This window comes from Cupressus sempervirens, chromosome 7, assembly GCF_028749045.1.
Source record: "Cupressus sempervirens isolate cs-2001-9-10 chromosome 7, ASM2874904v1, whole genome shotgun sequence".
Lineage (NCBI taxonomy): Eukaryota > Viridiplantae > Streptophyta > Pinopsida > Cupressales > Cupressaceae > Cupressus > Cupressus sempervirens.
In genome coordinates, this window is record NC_143124.1 from 851651729 (window position 1) to 851668429 (window position 16701).

Genomic DNA, 16701 nt, shown 5'->3' on the forward strand with positions numbered 1-16701 from the left:
TGCATGGAGGACATGTAAATCATGATGTATGTAGATTTAGCAAAATCTTGTAGTATGTAATTTAATTTAAAATATTTGTTACAAAGATATTAATGATAAAATATGTCCCATGAAACTATTTGCATCCAACAAATGCATGTAATTGTAGAGGAGTAAAAGATACATTATTTAATTCTTAGTCAATAGACTTTCTCATCAGGGCTAGAGGCCACCAGAATCATCGCCACAGATTCTTGTGATGGAAAAATTGGTCATCAAAAATTTGATTATGATGCAAAATTTGGTCACCTAAAATTTTGTTCCTATGTTGTGATTGAATCCCCTCCACCACCAACAGGGTTAATGCTTGTGGTTTCTCTTTCTTGCAGCCTCAAGTTTAAGGTAAGAATAATTATAGCCATGACTAGATGAGCCACAACAAGGATGTGGATTTGGGGTTTGGGAAGTTTTCTAACATGATTATTTCTAAAGATTATAGTGGTGGCTCTTGGGTTGTTGATCACAGAATAGGATTTGATGCTAGAGAAGGGTTTCATTTTGAAAGGTGAAGTGCACGAGCTCAAACAAAGGAGTAGTAGTTCTCTCATTCTCTAAATGAAGATATTGACCCCTTTGATAGTTATCCTCCTTTTAAGCAATGAGCCTTTTACAATGAACATTCTTTGAAAAAACCTTACTCAATGTCACCATAACATGTGTTTATATAATTGAGAATTAATCTTCTCTATGATTTGATGAAGGGTGCTCCCCTTAATACCACAAACACCAAAAAAAATAGAGAGACAACAAAAAATTGTAAGAATAAAATATGAGATTCTTATTATCTACACAAGTGTGGAATTAGAAAATTCATAAATATAATATGCAAACCCACATGGGTGCCTTTTTACAATATTTAGTAGGAAAAAAGTGTAAACACCACCAAGAACTGCCCTAGACAACCCATGGGTCTATTAGAAATAGATAATACTGGGGGGGGGGAGGTGTTGGGGAGAAAATTAGTATTCTATAAACTTTTTCCCACAATTGAATATTTTTAAATACTTTATAACTTATATATGAAAGTAAACCAACAATGTTGAACAATAAATATAACCATGCACATAGAGAACTCATAACACTATTATTTGTTAACTAGGGAAACCTTGGCCAAGGGAAAACCCTAGTGGGGATGATACCTACTAGATGATTCACTAAACAATAGGACCATGTTAAGGATATTGACCCTCTTAGGAGTCTATGAAGTACATATAGTGTCTCAAATCCTTGTTAGAGGACTAGGCCTTATTAGAAGCCTCAACCCTATTAGGAGTTTCTACAACCCTATTAGGAGTTGGTAGAGCAATTACAATGTATGCAAGAAGAGTCCATTGCCCTAACATGCAATTATACAATTCAATTCCTTCACAAGATAGGTATACATACAATACTTGCTTTACTGTTGTAACTAACAATTTCTCTGATCTTACATTAGATTTCACATCACATAAGGCTTGTAGATAGTTCTCATAATAGTTTGAATGTCACATCTAATCATAAAACTTCCTCAATATCTGTGCAAGATAAGATCTTTACTTATACCTTGCACAATCACAAAACTCTACACTATCGACCTTCATTTCTTCACATGCTGGACATAATATTAAAATAACTTATGAAATAATATCCACATAGTTGGCTCAACATAACTTAGTCATTATTTTGTAACCAGAATAATTCTTAAATTTGTACAACTCTATTTATTGCTATGCTCTATTCTGCACTATTAAATACACATTGTTAATCTTAATATAAGTTGTGCCACACTATTTGTACATATTTTTGCACTGGAACACATCATCATGATAGTGTCACAAGGGTTACCTCAACTACACATAAGCTAACTCTTAGCGCATCGTCCATACTCTTAAGATTTGTTCTCTGTACTACTACAAATTGTCTAACACTTAGACATTTTGTTGTCTCTGGAAGCATAAATGAAATACTAAATACATGTTGCCATAAATGACAACCATCAAGACATCTAACTGACCATATTGCCAACAATCTCCCCATTTGGCATTGATGGCAACATTTGGGAAAATTGGCTAATTCCCAAAATGGTTTCATACATAACAAAAACAAATAAAAGTAACTACACAAAAATTGCCTTCAAAGCATAACAATTTTATTCGTGTTTTGATGGATCATTACTTTCCTCATCATTCCTTTACATTGATACATACATAAGCTCCCCCTTAGATATATATGTAAGGATTTTCCTAAGGGAAAAATTCACCCAGGAACTAAGAACTCAAACATAAGCACAATTGTAGACCAAAAATGGATATGATCAATTAATCAGAGTATGTCTGAATACATTGCTCTATTCAGAATGTGATGTTCAACACACTAGGAGTGCCTGTATATAAAGGCCTCTTAGGAAACACCTAGAATGTCTCTAGAAACAACCAGAAAATAAGACAACTAAGCACCTTATCCAACATTCTAAATGAATGGATAAGAATGACTAAGTGTCATATATGTGTAGAAGATTCCTGTGTTGTAGACAACATGTTCTTAAAAGAGGTGCGGACCCTTGTGATGTCATCAAGACAACTCACAAGAGTGCACAAACTCTGAAGTGTCTCACAAATAAAATAATGCAAAATAAATAGATAATTCATTAACCTAAGTAAACTTAAGTAAGTGTAATAAGTAAATACTTATTTACACCAACACCCCCCCTTAAGTGCAACTTAAGGGAATGCCCTTAAGCTTACGAACTAGGATGAAGATGCATAATGGGTCCCGGCTACTAGGCCATGTTAGGTACCCATGTACATAATGAAATGCAATCTCCCATATAGCGAGGAAAGAGGGACAACCTCATGGAAAAGACCCTCCCCCAAAAAGAGAGATGAATAAGGATGCATCAATGGATGGAGTAATCAAAACCCCCCCATTACAACATACATCCATGTATATACAAGAAAGAATGGAGAAGGACAAAACCTCCCATGAGGAAAAAGTCCCCCCCAAAAAGGAGAAGAAGGAGACGAGATAATACCCCGCCCCCCCCCTTAAAAGTAGTGTGTCGATTAGTGAAGAATGCTCTAATGTAGAAGCTGATCCATGACCTCTATATGATGTTCCTCCCCTTTGGAAGAAAAAAAGGTAAGGGTACCTGTGAGATGCGTCCCCTAGATGGAGAAGGAATCTCTATGATGACTGGTATCTCTGAAACTTGTTCAAAAGTCCCTGTGTCGATACTGATGATGGCTTCCTCCAAAAATGCTGAAGAGAACAAAAAATCAAATAAGGAAGGAGGTCGAACCTATCTCAGGAAACCAATAGTCTTCTCAACTGATGAAGAGACCTCCTGCAGATGCTGTAAAGAAGAATCCACAATCATGCCAATCTGGAAGGATTGATCATGTAGAGCATGGAGTTGAGGGTTAGAGTGGGCCCTCACAACAACTATAGAAGACACCTCAGCAAAGAGAAGCGAGAAATCATCATAAAAGTCTCCCATATCTACTATGTGTGACTCCAAGAATAGAACTGAAATGTCTGGCAAGAAATCATCACCTGGAAGACCATGAGTACCCTACAATGCTGAAGTACATGAATCCGTCACTACGGCAAAGGATGGAATATCCACCTCAAAAAGAAGATGAATGTCATCAATAATGTCTCCCACATCTTCAATGTGAGACTCTTGGAATAACTATGCAATGTTTGAAAGGATGTCTTCGCATGAAGGTAGAGTAGGAAGACATAAAGTATCTTGTTGCACTAATTCTGAAGCATCTATGACTGAAATAGGATCAGTAGGAGCAACAGGAGCTAGAGGTGTGATCTCATCTGAAGAGGAGTTAACTGCAACTAGTGGAAGAAGATCTTCTGAGAATGGAGGAATAGCTGGATCTCCATAATGCTCCCAAAGATACATCCATAAAACATATGGATCAGATGACTTAATTTTGAATGTATTTTTTAGAACTTTATACTCCATATAGCGATAAAGAGTAGGAATAATGAGGTTAACTTGATCAATAGTATACTCAAGATCTGGCGCATATGGCAATACATTGTGCTAAGAGAGATATCTGACCATGAGTTGACTCCATTGCTTATAGTTATCTAGGTTCAAGTAGATCAAATTTGACTCTTCCATGGTGGACCAATCAAAGAAACCTCCAAAAAAATCAAGGAACCCCCCCTGAAAAAGATGTTGTTGGCACTTGAAAGCCACTTGCCAATTTAGGGCCTATTTTGGAAAGTAGTATTTCTGTCTACAAAATCTATAATGTGATTGCAGATCTAGAAAGTAGACAAAAAAAAGCACTTTCAAAAAAAATGGAACCTGATTTGGAGTCCAGATGAGCCCGTACCAAGCACTTTAAGTGGCAAAATTCAAGATTTTGGAGTTGCAAAAAACTTCAGAAATAGAGATCTCAAATCACTTGCACCAATGTGTAGATCACGAAATCCTACCCCAAAACAAAAAAAATTGCTCGCAAAAAGGAGTTCGTATGAGGAAGATATCACTGTTTGAAAATCGTCATTGCTGTTATTTTTTTTGAATCGCCGCCGCGCCTCCAAAAAATAAATGGCTCTAGATTTTGCCTCAGATCTCTGATTTGGATGAAACAAAATCTGATCTGGGCATTTTTGGACCTTTTGAATGTGATGCAAATATCTAATTTGCACCAACAAGCTTCAATCTTCACTTGCAAAAAATCTCTCCTATGGCCCTATGGCCAAAAAATTCCAGAAAATAATGTAGATCCGAAAAAATAGTAGAGATGTAGATGAAAAAAAGTAGATCTAAGAATTGAATATATAGATCTGAAATGATCATACCAATTCTACAAATCGGTCCTTTGAGTGTCAGTTGGCAAAATTTTTTTTGCCTCACAATCAACTTTGGCCTAGGGTAGGCAGCTTTGTAGCCAAATTTCACCAAATCAGAATTCCAGATGCAATGATGAGGTCAGATTTGGCGCTGGACACTCCCAATTTTTGGAGTACTCCAGATTCGGGCTAAGGTGTTGAAGCAAGCGTGGTCTCAAATGGCTATGTGATGAGAAAATTTTCAAGTTGCTCTGATACCATGTAAGAATTTGCCTGAGGGCAAAATTCACCCAAGAACTAAGAACTCAAACACAAGCACAACTATAGACCAAAAATGGATATGATCAATTAATCAGAGTATGTTTGAATACATTGCTTTGTTCAGAATGTGATGTTCAACACACTAGGAGTGCTTGTATATAAAGGCCTCTTAGGAAGCACCTAGAATGTCTCTAGAAACAACCAGAAGATAAGACAACTAAGCACCTTATCCAACATTCTAGATGAATGGATAAGAATGACTAAGTGTTATATATGTGTAGAAGATTCTTGTATTGTAGACAACATGTGCTTAAAAGAGGTATAGATCCTTGTGATGTCATCAAGACAACTCATAAGAGTGCACAAACTCCTAAGTGTCTCACAAATAAAATAATGCAAAATAAATAAATAATGCATTAACCTAAGTAAACTTAAGTAAGTGTAATAAGTAAATACTTATTTATACCAACAATATATTTATATCTATACAAATTTTCCTCTACATAATACTCCCCTTTTGACATCAATAGCAAAGTTGCCAAAACTATATCACAAAAACTTGTTGCCCACTATTGATCTACTCATCATTCTGGATATGCAATCTACAAAATTAATCTTTAGTCTGTCAAAGTCCTTCCAATTCCCTTTGACTATATCTGATACACTGATCAATGTGCAAAGTGCATAGGATGCCATTTCAATTGTGCTCAAGTTAGTATAGGCAAATTTGTCATAGGAATTCTTTGTTAAAAGACATTCATCCAATTGCCTCTACAAAATTATAACTTTGGATGCTAGATATTCTCTGAGAAAAAAGAATCTCCTAATTACCTCCTCTTTGTCAAATTCAATGCCTCTAATAGCACGATGGATATTCTCAATCTCATTCTTAGAATCTTCAATTCTGATCTCTGGTTGCTGCAATCTTATAGTGAGTGTCTGAAGCTCACTCATATGGCCTTTGATCTTTGCATCAAAATCTAATAAGTGTTTGTAAGACATTGTGCACTGTCCATACAAATTCTTAACTTCAACAATACACATTCTCAATTCCTTGATGTTTCCATCAAGTGCCTTCAAATCATTGCACACATTGGTGTACACTATGTTGAATAGCATTGCATCATGATTTTTCTGCACTTATGCTACTATTACTTCAGCCAAGGTTGTGAATTCCCCATCAAAGGTCTTCACTAACTCTTTTGCTTTAATCTACAAGTCTAGATTTTCTACAGTTGTGGAAATTATCTTTTGCATGCACTCCAAGACTTCAACAAGAGTCTTCTCCAAAGTCTTAACAATTTTATTCTTCTCGAATAACTTATTTAGGGTGCCCATTAGTTCTTTCTAATATTCATCATCATATGGGATAGATACTACTCCTAATGTTCCAGTTGTTGATACTATTGAAGGTATAGTAACCTTTATCTTCTATTCCTCTGCCTATTTCTTCACATCTTCTTCTTTCTTCTTCTTTTCTTCTTCTTCTTTTCCTCTTCTTCTTTCCTCTTCTTTTTTCTTCTTCTTTTCTCTTATTTTCTTCTTCTTCTTTTCTTATCTTTTCTTCTGCTTCTCATTCCCTCTTTTCTTGTTCTTCCTCCTTTTTCTCTTCTTCCTCATCATCAAAACTGGTATAATCAATGATATTGCTAATATTGCCAATAATATTTTCTCCATACCCTACAAATTGGTTCTCCTTTGCATCCACAGTTATATGCATACTATCCACTTGCATGGATTCAATATCCATGACAATGTGAGGTGGTGATAGTGCCTATTGTGTCTCCTCTACTTCTTCCTCTTCCCTAGAAAATGTATGGACTTCCACATACATTGAACTATTAGCTTTGGCTTGTGCACTCTCCTTAGGAACTAAGGACATATACTTTACTATAGCCTCCTTAGTTTCTTGTAGGCCTCTTCATAATTTCCTCCCATCAAAAGAATTGCTCTTCTATTGTTCCTTAGCAAGGGCTCAATACCCTTCAAAATTTTGTCAAATTCTTCTTTTGATCCAACATCACATAACTTGTTTCTTAATGTGATCCTCATATTCAAATCTTCTTCTAATACTCTTCTCTTTCTATTAATTAACCTATTATAGAGGTCTTTAGGAATTTTATTCTAGATAATTTCATATCTCTTATTTTTGAAAATCATGTTTCTTATTATGGCATTCTCTAACTGCCTCCTATCCATATTACTATACATGCTATAAAATTTATTTAACTAAACAAAATTGTCATTATTTATAATATGCATGTTCAAATCCTCTACCTTTGGTTTCCATGCCTTTTTGCTTGTAGTTATCTTAGTTTCCTGGGCATCTTGTTCAATAGGTTTATCATCGTCATCATCTTCTGAACTCTCAGAACTGCTAACTTGCATGGTTTTTATTTTTATTTTTTATAATAAATCTGGTCTGTTGGTGGTCTACTTGAACCTTTTCTTTTCTTGTGGTGTAGGTTCTTGATTAACCTTCACCAATCTTCTTGACTTCCTCTATGCAATAGGATCCTCCACCTCTGGTTGCCTCCTTGATTGTTCATAGCTGTCTCTCACTGAATACACTTGCACAATTGTTACATATGGTGCAATAGGAGCTTACACACAAGGTTATGCCACTATTACTCCTTTTAAGGGTCCCGCTACTGTAATAGGTGTTGTTGCTAAAAATTTAGACTACCTACTGGCCTTCATCTCCAGTGCAATTCCCTTCAGCTCATTATGGATGGAATCTATTTATTTTTCTACTTTCTTCTTGCTCTCTTTTCTATGGAGCTTAGATTCTACTATCCTTGGTCTTTCATCATATGTTCCCCATCTAGGACATTATGTGTCCTGCTTAGATTTGAGTATGATCTGCACATACCCTTCTATCAATTTTGCACTCATCTTATAGCCCATTAGATTAATGAACTTTATTCTAGGTATCACTGCTTTCATGCAAGTGTTGTCAGTCTCCACCATGAAGAATAAATCATCCTTATATTTTTTCCACCATATAGGGAGGTATTCTATACCCCAGTTTCATCTTAGACTGAAAGTTCTTCATCATTCTATCTATATTAGTGTCTTTGACATTCTCAAGATTGGATCTATAGCATTGAGTTACCATCTTCGTTGCACACTCACTACTATCCCAAATAACTACTCCAAGAAACTTCTTTGTAACATAAAAGAATAAATGAGTCAATAAGGACTCAAATATAAACACTACACTCTTCATTTTCTTTATCTTTGCAATATTATCCAATAGTTGCAATCTAATAATGTCACATAATTTTACTTTCCTTCTTTCAATATCCATCACATATGCTGCATGACAAAATCAAGTTGGTATAGAGTTAACCCTTGATCCATGGTTCAACTTGTACATGAAAATCTTGGTCAACAACTTAACTCCTTTATCTTGAATAGGATCAACTTTCCTATTTCATCCGTCAAACTTAGTTTTTAGGTTTGTTTCAACCATTTTCTTGATGCTTCTCTCATTAACAAGATTACAACCTTCATTGCTTAATCTTGTGACCTTGTGAATTAGGTCATTATCAATGAAAATATTTACATCACCCAACTAGAACATATCATCATGTATTCTGCTCAAAATGATTTAGGTATGATTATCAAATTTTGTGTAGAAGATATACTTCACTAAATTCAAATCTTCAAGGTGTGCATATTCAGACTTCAAGGATAAGTCATTATTACACATGACTCCCAAGTCCTTGTGAATTTCATCATCTCCTATGCTCTCAATCTTACAATGTATATAACTCCTTATATCTTCTACGTGTAACGCATTTTTTGGAACTTGTGAAAATGTGCCTACAAGATCATCTAATAAAGAAACAAATGGGTGTTTCTTGAACTTATACCTTGGTCTGTCACTCACATCATATACTCTCTAACTAACCATTTCTCTTTAACTATAAATATTGCAAAAAATGGATTCAATACTCAAGAAAATACCTTAAATTTGCAATTTAGAGCTTCTGCAACTTTTGGCTTCACAAACTTTACTTCACAATATGCTATCAAATTGCTCTTCAATTTTCTCAAGACACTTTGCATGAACAAATGGTACACTAAATATAGCTTGCAATCCTTAAATCACTTTAAATTGCACTACACATTAAATGCATATCTACCACAATCTCTAAATACTGTCTTTGTTCACCAATGACCTTGTCCTTACAATTCTTGCTTACTTCGATCATACACTAAACCGTAGCTTCCTTACTATGTCTTCTATCTTCAATCAATTGAACAAACTCCAACTCACTTTCTAACATCAGTTATGTCCAACCGATGCTCTAGCTCTGCTAGAATTTCTTAATTCAGGTAGGATGAGCCACAAACAATCTATGAATTCAACTTCCCATTAGGTGCATCAAAGAATTGCTCTTCCAATATTGTATGTGAACTTTCTAGATTACAAGCCTTCACATATGCTTCTTTAAACTCCTCAACATGTTCCTTGACAACTTCTTTCTAACTGTTGTTACTTCCATTTTCATTCCTTCTATCATTCCTATTGTTGTTCCTTCTGTGATTAGGCACTAATACATTTGGCATCAATTTGCGATGGCTATGTGTCACAATTACGACAGCTATGTGTCACCACTGTGACAATAATAGACGTCGCTATTTTTTAGTCGCAAAATACGATGTCTACCCTACTCCGTCGCAATTATGACGCATATCTGTCGTAATCCAACCGATTTTTTGTGACACCAACCTCGTCACAATTTGTGGGTTATCTGTCACAATAGTGATGCCTCCAAGGTTTTTGCAATAGAAGTTGGGGTGTCCACCTGTAGTGACTCCAACAACAACCCCGTCGCAATAATTCCTTTCTGTGTTGCGATTGTGATGGCTACGATTGCATTGCGATAGAAGGGGGCATTACCTTTATAGCAACCCCATCACAATTCATCATTTTGGTGTCGCAATTGTGATGAGATGTGACAGAACATGGCATCGCCACTACGGCTCTCCTGTCGCAATTGTGACGACGACAGAGTAAAACATTAAAAAAAATTGTTGGCTTCCAGCTACGTCAAACAAAATAAGACCTCTTAAACCCTGCGTAACTTCATTTGGTCACATCTTATATTTGAGTAGGATGGTGTCTTATTAGTTCTCCCTTGATTATTTCATGAGATATTATTATCAGGCCATCTAATCGGCTATAGGACAAAGATGATTCCTGAACAATCGAATTAGCAATACGGTCGATCTACATTGCATTTAGACACTTGGTTTGAGGTTCATCTCATCGATTCCCATTTATCATAGGATCTTTATTTGATTAGAACTCGATAGAAAACATTGAGCTTTCCCAAGCCCCAAGCCCAAATCGTGCAGGCTTCAATCTCCACATATCATAAAGCCTAGCACTTGCATCAGCTCTCAGATGGTGTGAGAATGCTCAACTCTATATACAAGCTTTATGATATGTGGAGATTGAAGCCTACACGATTTGGACTTGGGGCTCGAGAAATCTCAATGTTTTCTATTGAGGTCTAATCAGATAAAGATCTTGTGATGAATGGGAATCAATGAGATGAACCTCAAACTAAGTGTCCAAATGCAATGCAGATCGACCATATTGCTAATTCGATTGTTCAAGAATCATCTTTGTCCTATAGCCGATTGGATAGCCTGATAATAATATATCATGAAATAATGGAAAGAGCACCAATAAGACACCATCCTACTCAAATATAAGATGTGACCAAATGAAGTTATGCAGGGTTTAAGAGGTTTGATTTTGTTTGATATTCGAGGTAGTTGAGAATGACGTAGCTGGAAGCTTCACCTCCCTTGTCTCCTCCCTTTGCCTCACTCCTTCTCAGGCCTTAATATGTTATAATTATGTTGCTAAAATCATTGAGTACTGACAATTTTGCTAAAATTGATCCCTTACATTTATCTTTTCAAAGGCTTTCTTATAAGGATAAACTATGATAGAACAATCTCTTGAACATGCACACACTTTTCTAGCTATGGTGGACTAGGAATGTGCAATATATATTTTGTGCACTACAATATCATGTAGTGAAACTGATTATACAAATACAAATATAGAAGTAGTGAAACCATGGAAGCAAAAGCCAGTAAAATTGGGAAGGTTCAATGAAAACAAATATTATGAAGAAATATTGCAATGATGTGGCATTAGATTGAATACATCGATATATGTAATTGGATCAAAAATATCTCTAGATATTAATGCCAGTAAAGCAACATCATAATTTTCTGAGATGTGCGTATTGATCTCATCATTTTTTATTTAATTAATGTTACTTGAATGATTTGAACAAAAACTTACACAGAATAATAAAGCTGCTTTGATTTTTAATCCATGTCACTCAGGTAGAAGAAAAATAGAACAACTTTCTTTTTTAATAATATGTATAGCATACTTGAAATGCACCCGTAAAGCCCCATCTCAGTTGATTTGTTGTCAATCTTTAGATGACAAAAGAAATTACTGGCATAGTAGGCATGTACTTAGTAATTAACCTGGGGCAAATAAAACATAAATATTGTGCTGAGAATCAAAATTTGTAGATATGTTATCTGAATATCAAAAAATCAAATTCATATTGGCATGGCAATAGATAAATCTAGAATTGACAAAATTGCCTACATTATGAGCTAATGATTATGATAACCAAACCTCAATAGTGGCAAAAATGAAACCAAATTGTAACTTATCACCAATTTCCCAAATTCGATAGTTTCAAATGTCCAAGGAATATATAATGTAGAATAAGAAAATAATTACTTTGCAATTTGTCTGGATGTTGTAAATACTGCTATGACAGAAGCTTTCACTTTGATTGTTGCACTTACCTAAAATTATCATACAAATACTTCTATTAAATTTACATCACTTTCCACATATCAAACAAATAGTAAATTACAACCAACATTAAAATTCATCTGTAAATAAAACTTGAGTCATGGCAAAAGGAATTAAAATAATTTTATGTACTTACTGCAGAGGTTGCAATGCATTCCAACTAAGACATCGGTTCACTTTGACATTTGAGAGTCTTCTTAAAATAAATAGCCTGATTGTACACTTTCTTTGCCTGCATGAAATAAATAGAATATGTTATCTTTTAAGCAGTTGTTTAGATCATAATATGATATCACAATACATATATTTAGAGAAGGGGGAGAGAAGGTTATTGGTTGACCTCAATTCTGATGATCAGTGGCTGAAACAATCGACTGTAACTAATCTCTATATCCTCCCACCCAATGCTAAAGCAAAGTTCATTCCAAAGATTTTTTTTCCCTTAGAGAGTAAATTAGGTGAGATCGAGAAACTATAGCTGAAAGCAATCAAAATATATAAAAGAAAGAATGATGAACATAGTAAAACCAAATTTGTGATGGGTTTTTAACAAGACACAGCTATTAGGTGGATAATCAAATAACATCCTTCTGCTTGATCCTTCATTTAGAAATTGAAAACAACTTAATAAGCCATTAGAATGATCAAATACCACATTCTCTCTTGTTTACAACATTTCTTAGTTATCACTAGTCTAGATCATTCTTAGTTCATATTCAGCTACCCTTGTAATGTACCTCACCCATGGAAATGCTTTATATCCACTCTTTTCAATGATTTTTAGATACCTGACCTGCAGTAAAGAATTACAACAAAAGAAAGTTGTTATAAAGTAGTAGCCTAAATCTAAATGAACAAAATGTAAATTCTCAACCATTTATTCAATGCATCAATTTACTTGTGGAGCTAAATATTTAAAAAGCATAATGATTTTCACTGAGGCCAATATAAATATAAGCAATGAGCTTTTTCTCATCAGAAATATAGAAGTGAACACACAAAAGGGTCCAACGCCGTGATGAATTTAATGGATTCAATCCAAAAAAACCTAAAATGACTCAAATTTTAGATAAGTTATAAATCATGGTAATGAGCTAATGATACTCGCAAAAGCAATAATCTACATTTGTAAACTAAAGTTAAGAAATGACCTGAATTCCTAATACAATAAAATATGGTATCTCAAATTTGACACGAATAGGTGCTCACTTTTCTGGGGTTGCTTCTTCAACAGTTATGCTAGAAAGGCTAAATTTAGCCCTCAATATGTATTCACAAATCAAAACCCACACAATAAGTCAATCAAGAAATTAAAACATCAGGGTCCAGAACCATGGTATTATTAACCATCTTTGAACAAGAAAACCAATGAAATTTGCAAGATACCTTTCCACTAAGAAATGATTTTATTTTCCAAAGAAAAGCATCCCTCTCTAGGGAGTATGCAGAAGTACCCATTGATGTGCGTACATGAGGTGTAGATGCATCAGCTGGTACTGGCAATTCAATTTCAACATTTTTTGCCGTACTACAAAGTTAAAGAAAACCATGAGACAAATTAGCAAATACACAGAAATATCTGTCATACTTAAACCATTCCCTGAAGCTAACATGTTAGAAAGATCTATCTAAACAGTAGATAAATCAAATCTAAATTAGGCATACATAAGCTAGAGAGATAATTTGAAACTTGCGATCTTTGTATTGGCCACGTGCTCTCACCAAATATTCTACCCAGCTTCTTGAATGCTTTTCTACTTGAGCTTCAACCCATATCAATGGCTTTTCCTGCAAATTAATAAAAACACATGATATGAAACCTACTTTAGAAGGATATCCTTCATAACAGAACTTCAAAGATTTGACAACAACTGCATTCTCTTGAATATATGAACAAACCTGTGTGCTAAGTCTATAGTTCATAAGATCAAAAGTCCCATCATGAGGTATGAAGCATATAGTTCTATCATTTTCAAAATGAGCAAGATGAACACACCTGACAGAAGAAATATAAATTAACATGTACCTTTTCAAGGGAAAAAAAAGACCAAGTACAACATCAAAGGAATTTGCAAGCACTTTAATATAAGATAAAATTGATAGTTTAAGGAATTGAATAAGAAAATGAGCTTGTTTGCATACTAATGAAACTTGATATCATCCAAATCAATTGCTTTACCCTTTGATGCTTTGCCTTGAGCTTCTAGTAGCACCCTGTCATTGAGTCCAAGTTTGCATTCTGGCATTCCGCTAAAAAAAAGTGAATCAAAATACACTTGTCATTAACAACTAGCTATGTAACATTTCAGAAGTCATGCTAAAAGTACATTATAAATAAATAAAAATTAGAAACAACCACATTTTGCACAAAACAAGCTAAATTAACCATGAAACACAATCAATAATTCAATGCCAAATATTAAATCAAAAGTTATAAAGGTTTAATACTTATGGCATATGTATAAAACAAAGAAATCATTAGTGGTCAAACTACTTCCAACACTCAATAATTATATAAAACGTCTAAAGATATATACATATTAGTATTTTATTCTTTTTTTGTAATTTTTCATACTGTTTTATTTCCAAGATCGGTTGTGGGGATCCAAGTTCAGCCTTGATATGGCAAGGGCACAGGTGTCCTGACCAAATTATTCTAGATACATCTATTATAGACCTGGGGAAGGCCTACAAAACTATACGAATTGGACCTGGTCTGGGTATGGGACCCAGTGCAACATAATCTAAACTTCAACATTTGGTCATTATAATTTGACTTTTAATTTTTCACTCTAAACTCTCCAAGAAATTGGACTCTATTCAATCATCCACCACAGTTCATTATTCTTCTATATTTGTTTTATTCTCGCTGAAGCATGTAATCTATTGAAATGCAAGTATCCAGCAACAAAGTTGGTTGTCTCATGACCAAAAAATTGTTATTTATTAAATCTTAACAATGAATATGAACATAATATTTGTACTTATAAAAGTTGGACAATTTTTAGATTCTTTGTTTGATGGTAATTCATAATTCTACCACATAAAGTTAAACACAAGATGTTTATTATCTAAACTCTCATGCGCCAATCTCGTTCTCATAATATATGTCTATTCGTTTAGCTGTGTATAAGCATGCATGGGCCTTTCAGCTTAGAAAATGGGGTTTGTCCTATTTCAAGGCGTTCCACAAGTAGGGTACATATTTAAGAAAATATGTGTGCAGTAACATTATAATGTTCTCCATGAACCTAGCTGGAGTTTATAGTGTTTCAACTTAGCAAAGATTATGGGAAACAGTTCCATGTTTCCTCTTTGTAGTCTATTAGTTTTATTTCTAAAAGAACTCAATAATAAGATTATGCATGGGGTAGGAAAAAACTACCTCAAGTACGCTCTCATCTTCAGCGCTCCAAACGCATCAGATCGCGCTATTTGCCCATTGCTACTCGCAAGAATATTTACACTTTCTACTACATCCAAAAAGACCTTTAATAACAAATTAAAAGCACAAAATTAGTTAAATATCAATTGCCATATTCAAGCAAAGCATAAAGTTAAATCTGGATTAGCCTTCAACCTCATTTTTTTTTGTATTGTATTCCTTCACTTCACTAGGAAACTGCATTTGTAACAGCCATTGGAGGTCGCTGAGTGACTTCCATCCTATAATCATCCATTTTGATGAATTCACTAAGAATCTTTGCCTCTGTATATTGAGGGTACCCAAAATCCATTATTTCATCTAGTAGTTCATATTGCACAATGAGAAATAAAAGTGGTGAAATGATATACACATATTTTAAATTTTAAGTTCGTGATAAAATATTCTCAAATAGTTCATTACAAGGAATTTTGAACCCTCGACCCTTTGTGGCTTAGATTAAAAATAGATGTGTACACTCACAACAATGACAAAATTGTCTCTCAAAGACTCTTCTTCTAGCTCTTCAAAATAGTGCTTGAATACCTACATAAATAACACACATGACAATCCAAAACTGAACCTAAAGTTGACATGTGAATCAATTTTTGCAACACACTAATCATAGCAGAAAACAAAGAGGAACATTAACAACTCTTGATTACTATAATAACACCTAACTATGCATGCAATAGCTAAAAATAAAAGAATTATATGCATACGCTAGAATCCCTGGCTCTATAGGTTCAGTAAGTTCCCTAAATGCAGTGTTCCATTTAATAATTGAAAATAGAGCCTTGGACAAGAAATAAATTGTGAATGAGAAGTGTAGATTGTTGAACTTACATCCACAACTTGATGTAAAAATAATAGTAAGCTAGCTGCATTAGAGTTTTTGTCTTGATGCTACCATAAGGTAGATATTGTTATGTTGAATGAACATGTAAGTCACCCCATTGTCATAGAGTACTAGATTTTGTAATGTGGGATCACCCTATCCATGTAATTCCATCAAAAAACTTGTCAAAACACATATGTTGAAACCATCCTCACACATGGCCAATTTAGCCTTATAAGAGACAAGATATAAGAGAGGGCGGTACATTTTAATGAATATATTCATACAAGACAATGTAATTTATGTGACATTGGCCTTTAAGTAATTTGCATACCTCTATGTAAATATTCCATATCTGAGAAGCTTCTTTGTAAAACATTGTAATTTTTAACTTCATGATGCACATAGCACAGATGAGTCAACAGAAACTATAGTTTCTTGTGTTCTTTCCATAGTTTTAAAAGA

The 16701-nt window shown here is 34.4% G+C and overlaps 1 pseudogene; it reads right to left on the bottom strand.

The window, feature by feature from the left end:
* Window positions 1–12668: 12668 nt before the first annotated feature.
* LOC149550103 (AP-1 complex subunit mu-2-like) lies at window positions 12669–16455 on the bottom strand (annotated as a pseudogene).
* Between the last annotated feature and the right edge of the window lie 246 nt (window positions 16456–16701).